This window comes from Mesocricetus auratus, unplaced genomic scaffold (assembly GCF_017639785.1).
Source record: "Mesocricetus auratus isolate SY011 unplaced genomic scaffold, BCM_Maur_2.0 Super-Scaffold_100018, whole genome shotgun sequence".
In the NCBI taxonomy this organism is placed as follows: Eukaryota; Metazoa; Chordata; class Mammalia; order Rodentia; family Cricetidae; genus Mesocricetus; species Mesocricetus auratus.
The window spans coordinates 24,397,328-24,408,138 of record NW_024429199.1 but is presented as its reverse complement, the minus strand read 5'-3'; positions in this window follow the sequence as shown (position 1 = coordinate 24,408,138).

The following is a 10,811-nucleotide window of genomic DNA, read 5'->3' as shown; positions in this document are numbered from 1 at the left end:
GAATTTTCTGAGCCTGGGGCAACTTTGAGCATGCTCTATATTTTTAATAGCCTCTGTGGTGTTTAAATGTTTCATAATGTAGAGAGGAAAACAAAAAGGATGCACCTGCAGGGGGCAGGAAGAGGAAATCATGTTTACTAGCGTTTGACACTTATCTTTGCCCTGATCTAGGACAGGTGGCTGAGACCTGTGCTTGCAGGACCCCAGAACCACGGTACATGAGGACCCACAGTGTAAGTGACTGACACTTCTGTGGTTTTGAATAACTAAAACTCAAAGCACTTAACTACACATGATGGCACAGGACCCCAATGCCAGTATTTGGGAGGTGGAGGCAGGAAGGTCAGGAGTTCAAGGTCCTCCTCCTTGGCTACCCAGTGAGTCCAAAGCCAGCCCGGGACCTTTATTCTTTCACATTTTAGCAGAAGGCCGATAACAGATGTTCTGGCAGATGTTCAAAAGCAAGAGAAAGGCTGTGTCTGTGCAGCCAGAGTGGTAAGCAGGAGTTCTGGAAGCAACGAGGAATTTAGAAGACTCGCGGACAATACCTGAGCTGCCTTGACACCAGAATCAGCAGGGACTGGAAGCAGATTGTGAGGTGTTATTTTTTTCCCACTTGCCTGAGATAATGGCATATTTATTTTTCCCATCATTCACTTGGTTTTTATTCCTCAATAAATACCTTAAAGCAGGATGATTGAGGTGACAAAGGATTTCAGCTACTCCATGTACAAGACTCTAAATACTGTACTCCACTTAGGAAGAATTTACTGTGAAGCTAGTAGAGGGATAGGAACTTTAAAACTGTCCCATGAACCTGGGCATTCTGTAGAAACTCTAAAGCCTTCCATTTTGGGGGGAGCCAGAGCAGGCTATAAACATGCATTTAACATTGAAGACTTAAAATTTCTTTGCAATGGTCTCTCATGTTCAAGGTAGGTTCAAATAGTGTATTCTGTGACCCACATATGCCTCAATTTTCAGTAAAAAACAAAATAAAAAATCTGGAAACAATGAAAATCATATGACCATAAGGAAGCCCCGCATAACTAAAGCACAAAGTGTTGCACTGGAGAGATGTCTCAATGGTTAAGAGCACTGACTGCTCTTCCAGAGGTCCTGAGTTCAAGTCCCAGCAACCACATGATGGCTCACAACCATCTGTAATGAGATCTGATGCCCTCTTCTGGCTTGCAGACAGACATTCAGACAGAATACTATATACATAGTAAATAAATAAATATTAAAAGAAACAAACAAAACAGAAAACCAAGTATCCTTGCACAGTAGTGTTTGGGATCTGGAAAGCTGTGGAAAGATGGTTACTGTGCGTGCTATGAGAAGATAAAGAAATCTGATGACAGGTTTGTCTTTGTAATTCGCATGTAGAAAGAAAGAGAAGGCAAGGCGTAGGTACGTGAAGGTGGTCAGACAATGCGGCAAAGTCTATGTTTCTTCTATACTCACCTTTCCTGTCACTCTGCTTTGTACCAGGCTCATCGTAGAACGATGGCAAGTATTTTCATGAGTGGATGGGTAGATGGATTTCCAGTTGAATACTGTTTCTCTTTTCTCTAGGTTTGAAAACACCCAGACAGGCTTAGAGACAGCACAAACAATGACAGAACCCACTGAAATTCAAGTGGCTTCCTCTGTCCATTTCTCCAGGACTGCAGTTCCCTTTTCTCTGTCCTTACAACTGGAGACCTGCCCTTCCCGTACTACATCAACAGGGGGCAGCAGAGAAGAGAAAAATGCAGGTCCTGGCTCCGAGAGCTAAGCCACTGTACCCCCAACCCCACTCCCAAACATCTTTAAGCAGCGTTCCCCAACTGTGTAATTTTAAAGGTTAGGTGGGAAATGTTGGGGAGGAGTAGAGGTAAAAATATGGGAAATTTGACATGTGCTTGGTCACTGTCTAGTCCACAGAATTTCTTAGCTACAAATGTCTTTTTGATGTTCTGGGAGTAGTGGGTAGTATGAAGAATTTCTCCGTCCTTTTGGAAGAAGATCAAGACACTCCCCACACATGTTGTTGTATGTATAGTACTAGGGATCTCACAAATGCTAGGTGGGTGCTGTACCATGGAGGAGCCGTCTCCCTAGCCACTTCCGTGCCCTTTTCAGTTGTTGAGAACTCCTGGTAACACCTTGAGGGACGAGAGCTCTTCGGGAAAGACCAGAAGTGCCTGTCCAGCAGATCCCTTCCTGCCTTTATGCTGCAGCTGATTATCTCAGGCTTACTGTATCTCTCTGCTTATCAGCAGAGTCAGGATCGGAACTCTCGGCCAGTGCCATTTATGAGGTAACCAGTCTAAAGATGGAGTCTGAGAAGCATATGTTACCTAACCCTTACACCCTGCTGCTTCTCTTCCTGACAGCTGTTGCCAGGCCTGGAAAAGGAAGGGCAGCGCCCAAACTTCCATTTGGGAGTTACCATTCTCGCCAGCAGCCCTCTAGCTGGGGGTGTGGCTTTCCTAAATGTTGAGTTGGGTCACACTATGGTAAAGACAGGAGGTTTGGGGAACTTTTTGGTTTATCTCTCCTGTATCTGATGTCACAGTGCTGTCACATGCTGCTTCTAAACTCGTTTATCAAGAGACTGTAGAGTTTGAACGGATAACTAGGCAAGTGGATCAAGCATCATTACTCCATTCTCTTCTACCGGCTGCTGATGCTGTTGCCCAGGGAGACAGATGGTGTTTGTGTACTACCTTCACGATTTTAAAATCCTCTGCCCGATTTTTATCTTAACTAACACCCCTTGAGAGAAAGGGTGTTAGGAAATCTTTCTACTCTAGCTAACGTTTGCTGAAAAAGTGTTTGTGGCTTTAGAGCTGTCCATACAACAATTAATAGAAGGGCAAAGGAAAGAGCAGAGACTTATAAAGAGCCTGCGAATTCAAGAGATTCAAGTGATGGGAGCTAGACAAATGATCTTCAGGCAGAGAGCTGTGGCCCTGTCTCCCCACCCCCACCTTTTCAACAGTTGCTAGGTGGGATAGCATCTCTTCCGCCTATCTAGCATCTTGATGAGTTACCAGAAGTTTTGGGGAATCCCATGTAGCCTGCCATATGTTACCATGGAAATTGGTGTCTCCTCTTGGGATCTTAATCATAGAAATAAAAGAACTTAAAAAAGACTCCTTATTTGGTCACCCAAGGACAATTGTATTATTGCTTGAGAGAAAACAACAGAACATTTGGGCTGTGAGTCAGAGGAGGAAGACGGATAAGACGAAGAGAAAGACTGAAGTTGTATGCGTTAGGTCACCAAGATCAGCGGCAGAGATTTTCAGCAAGCAGCTACGTGGCAAGAGGTATTCCCAAAGAATGAGTGAGAAAAATCAAAGTGCCAGAGAAAACCTGAGTAGGCTTTAGCTAGGATCTAAAAGAAAAAGAAAAGAAAAGCAAACGGTATGCTTTTCTGAGTTGGGACAGGTTTGGAGGTGGCTCCGTAAGTGACTCACTGAGGGGAATTCTAGAAAGGATACATACATTATCTCATTACAGGGGCAATTGCTCCTTTTCTTTCTTTAGCGTGACTTTAGGCATTAACAGCCTTCCCGAAAAGAGGTCTCTTAGCCAGGTGATTGACATATCCAGATGGATTAAATATCTGTCATTTTCATTTTATGGGTATGTGTGTTCGCTTGCATATATGTATGCAAACAGTGTATGTGAACTGCGCACAGATGCTAGAAAAGGGCTTTGGATTCACTGGAGCCGAGTTCATCAATAGTTGTGAGCTCCCATGTAGGTGGCGGGAACAGAATTGCAAGACCCACACATGCTTGTCTTGATCACCGAGTCATCTCTCCAGCCTCGATGAACCCCTGCGTGGAGGGATGACAGCATGAAATGTTCTAGTATGTGGAGTAGATCAGAGGGTGGCATCTCTACCCAAGACCAGACATATTCTATTCTTCTGACTGAGCCTTAGCGAGTGACCAAGCTGATGTTTACTTTCCTAGTATTATCAGGGAATTGGGTTAAGATTCAAAGTAGCAATGCCTCTAAGGCTACTGTAACCGAGGACCAGCAAACTTGGCAGGAGTCAAGATCAGAAGTTTCACTCACTCTTCCGCTCAGCCCTAGGTTCCAGGCTAGAATATCCAGTTACCGCTGCAGGTTGTTGCAAGCCTATCTGTTGGCTGGTGTATGTTAGCTGGCAGGCTGTTGCAAGCCTGCTCCTTGGCTAGAGGACAGTATAGGTTTTTAGGCAGGCCCAGAAAATTGCTATTTCCCAGAAGAATGTTACAGGAATATTGCCAAAATGAGGGCTGTTGGCTTTGGGCAAACATTTAGCCACTTTACCCAAAGTTCATGTATGTTTCTTTGTCTTAAAGATAAGTAAATTGAACTTATGAGGATTGTTCAATTTTCCCAAAGTCCCAAAATGAGGATCAAGCATTAGAGTTTATGTTGTATTGCTCCTGCATTGGTTTTTTTTTTATTCTGTTAATTTCTTTTTTATTTTTTTAATTTAAATTAGAAACATGCATGCTTCAAATGTCAATCCCAGTTCCCCCTTCTCCCTCTACCAGCCCCACTCCCCACACCCCCAGCCCAATCCCCACATCATTCCCCAGGGAGTGTGAGGCCCTCCTTGGAGGTAATCTCCAGAGTCTGTCATTTCATCCAGGGCAGGACTAGGCCCCTCCCTATGTGTCCAGGCTGAGAGCATCCCTCCATGTGGAGTGGGCTCCAAAAGTTCATTCTTACGCCATGGTGAACACTCATCTACTAATCTACCCAAGGCCCCAGAGATTTCTGAGGCCTCCTCACTGAGACTGCATTCATGGAGTCTGGATCAGTCCCCTGTTGGCCTCTTAGCCATCAGTCTGGGGTTCAAGAGCTCCCCCTTGTCCAGTCAGCTGTCTTTGTGGGTTTCACCAGCATGGGCTTGACCCCTTTGCTCATCACTCCTCCATCTCTGTCACTGGGTTCCAGGGGGTCAGTTCAGTGTTTAGCTGTGAGTATCTGTCTCTGCTTCCATCAGTCCCTGGATAAAGGTTCTAGGATGTTATATAAGGTAGTCATCAACCTTATCATCAGTAGGGGCTATTAATGTAGTCTCTCCGCTATTACTTAGTTCATTGGTTATTTTTTAATGTTACTTTGTACATCCATGGAACTCTCAGCAGCAATATCAGCTGCCGTTTACTAAGGAGAACTATGGTCAAATATTGGCTTAAATCCTGTGTATGCGTTAACTCACTTAATCCTCTTGTGAGCCCTATGAGATGGATGGGCACCATCATTATCCCATTATAGAGATGTGGAATCCAGGGCATAAAAGAGGCTGCAGAGTTACCAGTGGGATGGCTATTACAAAAACGGAGTCTTAGAATATGCCTTCAAACCACCTGGCAATGAATCAACGCAAAGTAAGGTGGGGTTCCATGGTGCAAACCCTCCCCTCTTCATCCTGTTCTTCTGGACAGGGTTCAGCTAATAGTTAGTGAGCAACTCAAGATTTCAGACACCCTGGAGGAGTCTGAGCAAGGTGGTCACGACCTTGGCCTCGGCACTTGGAGACTGCTAATTGGGGTAACAGAACAGTGACTTATGACAACACTCTTCCTGGAACTCTTGCTGGCAATACAACCTTGGGAGTAGAGAGAAGGGATGCTTGCCCCACCCTGGAGTGTAGGAGGCCAGTGAAGACTAGATACCTGAAAAATAGGAATGGGTAGGGAGCAATGAGGAGAGAAAACGTATCACCTAGTCTGTCAATTCCAAGAACTAGAAAATACAGCTGGGCTTCACAGAAACCCCAACACAAGACTATGCTCCTGGGACCATTGTCTCTGAAGTCACCCCTTTGTTTTTGACTGTGTATTGTACATGGTATAAGCATGAATGTTCACATGTATGTGGGTACACACAAGTGCATGTGGAAGTCCAGGACTGACATCAGGGTCTTCCTCAATCCCCCTCACCTTATCCACGGGGGGGGGGGGGCAGGGTCTCTCACTGACGCCAGAGCCCGTCAGTGCGGGCTAGCCAGCTTCATGCCGTCCTCGCCTTCTGAGTGCTGCAATGACAGGTAAACTCCTATGCCCGTCCAGCATTTCCCTGAGTTCTAGTACTTTATTGACTGAGCCATCTCCCCAGCTCTGGTTTCTCATATTCTGCATGATTTTTTTTCTTCTGGCTATGGTTACTCTAACGTTCTCGAGCTTGGACCTCCCACGCCCTGATACGAAACAATCAATTAACCCAGATCTTCGCCATTGTAACACATACAGTAGAGTGGCCCAGATCACCTCCATTATCTCTTCCATCCCACTGGAAAGAATACAAATCTATATATCCCAGGCTCCCTTGCCTTCGGTTTCAAAGAATCAGTTAGATGATTGACAGGGGAGCTTCTGCTAGCCTCCAGGACCAGACAGGCCTGGGTTTTTCTGTTGCATTCTAGCACATATAGCTTCTTATGAACAGTTTTGGGAGCAGAGATAGTCTAGTCCTGAACCTGGAATAAAGCAATGAATTTATTTCCCTCCCTCCCCCCTTTCTTTCGCCTTCCCTTCCTTCCTATGGTGTGTGTGTGTGTGTGTGTGTGTGGCCAAAGGCCAAAGGCCAAAGTTCAGCATCTTTCTCTATCACTTTGAACCTTATTTTTTTTAGTTCATTTTATCAGGAGCTTGCCATTTGGGCTATACTGGCTGGTCAGTGAACTGCAGAAATCTGCCTAGCTCCTTTGATTTTAGATGTGACTGACTACGCACACTTTTACATGCATTCTACAAACGTGAACTAAGATCCTTATTTTTGTACAGCAGCCATTTTGCCTCCCCTCAGCCCTATCTAGGTAGCATAGTCCTGGTCTTGGACTGCTGATCCGCTCACCTCCACCTGAGAGTGCTAGATAGAATTACAGGTGTGGACCACAATGCCTGGCTCCTTCCTTCTTAGGGACAGATGTCTCTGTAGGCCAGGCTGACCTCAAACTCATGAGCCTTCTGTTTCTGCCTCTCTGGCACTATGCATCATGGCAACACATTCCTGCCCTCGTTGCTCAATTTGGCAGCTTAGATGTAGGAGTTCAGTCTACATGTCAGGTTGATAGTGTCCCGAGATGTGTTCCCAAATACTTGGAAATGATTTTTCAGATCTTACAACCATGGATCATAAGGCTTACAGTCCCTGTATTGACTTCTTTTCTGCTTAAACTCAACTCTGGCTGACATACCTTGTCCCCAGTTTAATTCAGAGAGAAAGGATCTGAAAAGAGTGCCTTCAACTAGCCCCTTGCCTCTCTGCCCATGAAACATCTTGCCATGCTTTGTTTATTTTTACTGGAAGAGGTGGAAGAGAATAGGAGCGCCAGCGAGTAACGAGAGAAGAGCATCTGAGGGGGAGAGGGTCAAGGAGGGAGAGCCCATGGGCTTGATCAGCAGAGTCCTGGATAGGACTGGATTGCAGAGCTGAACCAGAAAGAGGTGGGTCTGCAGGGTCAGCTCACACCAGGCCAGTCAAGCATGTTAATCATCATTAAGGAGTTTGGATCAATCCTTAGCACTAGTGGAAGTTGCTGAAAGGTTTGACACTTTGGTTGCAAGTAAGCCTAGACTCTAATGGCTGGTCTATCTCATCAACTACAATGGAAGGTGTTGTGGGATATCCGTACACTGTCTGAAGATATATTGCTGTGATTGGCTTAATAAAGAGCTAAACAGCCAATGGCTAGGCAGGTGGTATAGGCAGGACTTCCGGACAGAGAGAAAAGAAGGAGAAGAGAAATCTAGAGGCATGAGAGAGATTCCAGGAGACACAGGAGAAACACGATGGGTAGTATATAGCAGAAAATAGATTAATATAAGAGCTAGTTGAGACAAACCTAAGCTAAAGGCTGAGATATCATAATTAATAAGTCTCTGCCATTATTTGGGAGCTGACTGGCAGGACAGAGAAAGACTTGTTATAGGGAGGTGGCAAGGCAGCCTAGATTTAGAGAGTGGCAGTGGGGATGTGTGAGTCCGAGAGGTTTTTAGCAGGCACAGTCACATAGGAAAGCCCATTTCCCTCTACAGAGAGAAGAAAGTAAGCCCACGTGCTCTCTTCCACAGCCCTGGAGCAACAAGACAGGTCTACATCAAGGGACACTATCCGTCTTGGTACCTTGCCATGTCCCTGCTTTAGGAATAATGGAACATGAACCACAGGAGTTAGAGACCTAGGGGCAAAAAACTCCCGAATGCATACCTGTAGCCCCAGTCCCTGAAGAGGCCAAGGCAGGGGAGTCACAGGTTCAAGGCTTGCTTGGGCAACTTAATGAGGCCGTGCCTCTAGCAGTGAGAAAGAAGGCTATAACGATATAGCTCAAAGGTGGAGTACTTCTCTAGCATGAGTAAAGCCTTAGCTTCAATTTCCAGTATGTAAGGGAAGGGGGAGGGGGTGGGGATGGGAAAAGAGGCGAGGAAAATAGTCCATGAATGCATTTTTTTTTAAAGAGACAGGGTTTCTCTGTATTGTTTTGGAGGCTGTCGGTTCAGCCTGGCCTCGAACTCACAGAGATCCTCCTGCCTCTGCTTCCCGACTGCTGGGATTAAAGGCATGTGCCACCACTGCCCAGCTCCATGATTGCATTTTTAAAACGTCACAAGAATAACCTTCAAGTTCTCTGCTTAGCTGGATGGGCCACTTTTGGGCACATACACGGTCCATTATATTAGCACATTTTGCTTTGTTCCAGTCACATAGTCTATACGGCTGCCTGTGCTTATGCAAAAGAAAACAAAATGCAAGAGCAAACAAACGGGCACAGAGTATGGGGTGGGGTGGACCTGGGAGGAATGGGAAGTGAGTGTGACTGGGTGCTGTATGAAATTCCCAAAGAATCAATAAAAATATTGTGTTGGGAAGCGTCATAAATAAGAATGGCTAATCGACTATCAAAAAACGTTCATGGTCCCTAGCAACTGGGAAACGGAAATCAAGACAACTTTAAGATTCATCTTACCCCAGTCAGAATGGCTACAAATCAACCTACCGTATAACCCAGCTATACAACTCCTTAGCATACGCCGAAGGACTGCTCAGCCTTGCTCATTACTGCTCTACGCACAATCGCCAGGAAATGGAAATTACCTAACTGCCCCTCAACTGATGAATGAATAATGAAAACGGGGTACATGTATACCGTGGAGTACTATTCACCTGTAAAGACAGATGAGATCACAGAGCTGACACCTGGAGCCCACTGCACAGCTGGGAGGCAGTTAGCTCAACAGGTTGGAGAGTGTCCTTTCCTGGTTACTTAGTCGTTTTAACCCTCCCTTGAAAACTCTCTGCTCAGGTACTAAGCCCATTTTTTGAATGGCTTTTTTATTATTTTGGCTATTTGGTGGAGGAGGGGCTCTCCATATATTCTGGATATTAATCCTCTCAGATATATAGCTAAGTAAAGATTCCCTGTCATTGTTAGTATTCAGGCATCTGTTCTGGCCTGTCCTTGGGGTTCTGACAGGACACACCTTCAGCTGCAGCCACTAAGAGCACCACCTGTGGGCATTCACTATGTTCCCTGCCCACCTTCCACCCCCCCCCCTCTCTCTCTCTCTCTCTCTCACTCTTGCTCTCTGCCTCTCTTTCCTCTCTCCCACTGCTCCTGTCCCTGGAGGCTGGTCTCCCCCTCCTCTTTTCCCCTTTTATGAACCCTTTCCCCTAATAAAAAACCCTTCCGCTTGAACTCAATGTTGCATGGTGTCTTTCTCTCGTGAGCTGCTTTTTTTAAATTAAACCACCCATGCCGTGTGCTTCCCCTCCACTGATTGCTTCTTTAGAAGCTTTTTAGTTCTATGAAGTCTCGCTTGTCAATTGCTAACGTTAATTGTTGGGCAATGGGGGCCCTATACAGAAAGTCCTTTCCTACACTTCTATCTTGTAGGACACTATGTTTTCTTCTAGTAGTTTCGTGTCTCAGGTTTCACATCTTTGACCCACTTGGAGTTAATTTTTGTGCAAGAGAGTAGATATCGGTCTAATTTCACTCTTCTACAAGTGGACATCCTGTTTTCTCAGCACCACTTGTTGAAGATGCTTTCTTTTCTCCAGCGTACATTTTGGGAATCATTGTCATACATTAAATGGCTGAAGTTACATATACTCGTTAGAGTTTTTTATCTTGTCCCAGGGGTTTACATGTCTTCGTGTGTGTGTGTGTGTGTGTGTGTGTGTGTGTGTGTGTGTGTGTGTGTGTGTGTTGGCACCACATTGTTTTTATTACTCTGTCTCTGTAAAATACCTTGAGATCTGCACTGGCAATCCCTTCAGCATTGTTCATTTTGCTCAGAACTGTTTTGGCTACATGGAGTCAATGGGGCTTATGAATTTTAGCATAGTTTCTTTCTTTCTTTCTTTCTTTCTTTCTGTCTTTCTTTTTCTATTTCTGTGAAGAATGAGATGGCCACTTGGTAGAATGGTCATTTTCAAAATGTTAATTCTAAGGGCTGTAGAGATGGCTCAGTGGTTAAGAGCACTGGTTGCTCTTCCAAAGGACTTGGGTTCAAAACCCAGCACCCACATGGCTGCTCACAACAGTCTATAGTAAGAACTGATGCCCTCATCTGGCCTGCAGGCATGCATTCAGACAGAACACTGTATACATAATAAATAAATAAATAAATAAATAAATAAATAAATAAATAAATCTTTAAAACAAACAAAAAAGAAAATGACAAAATTTTACTAATCAATGAGCATGGGATTCGTTTCAGTTTTCTTTTTTTTTTTATTCTTTTTTTTTTAATTTAGATAAGAAACAAGGTTGCTTCACAAGTCAGTTCCAGGTCCCTCTCCCT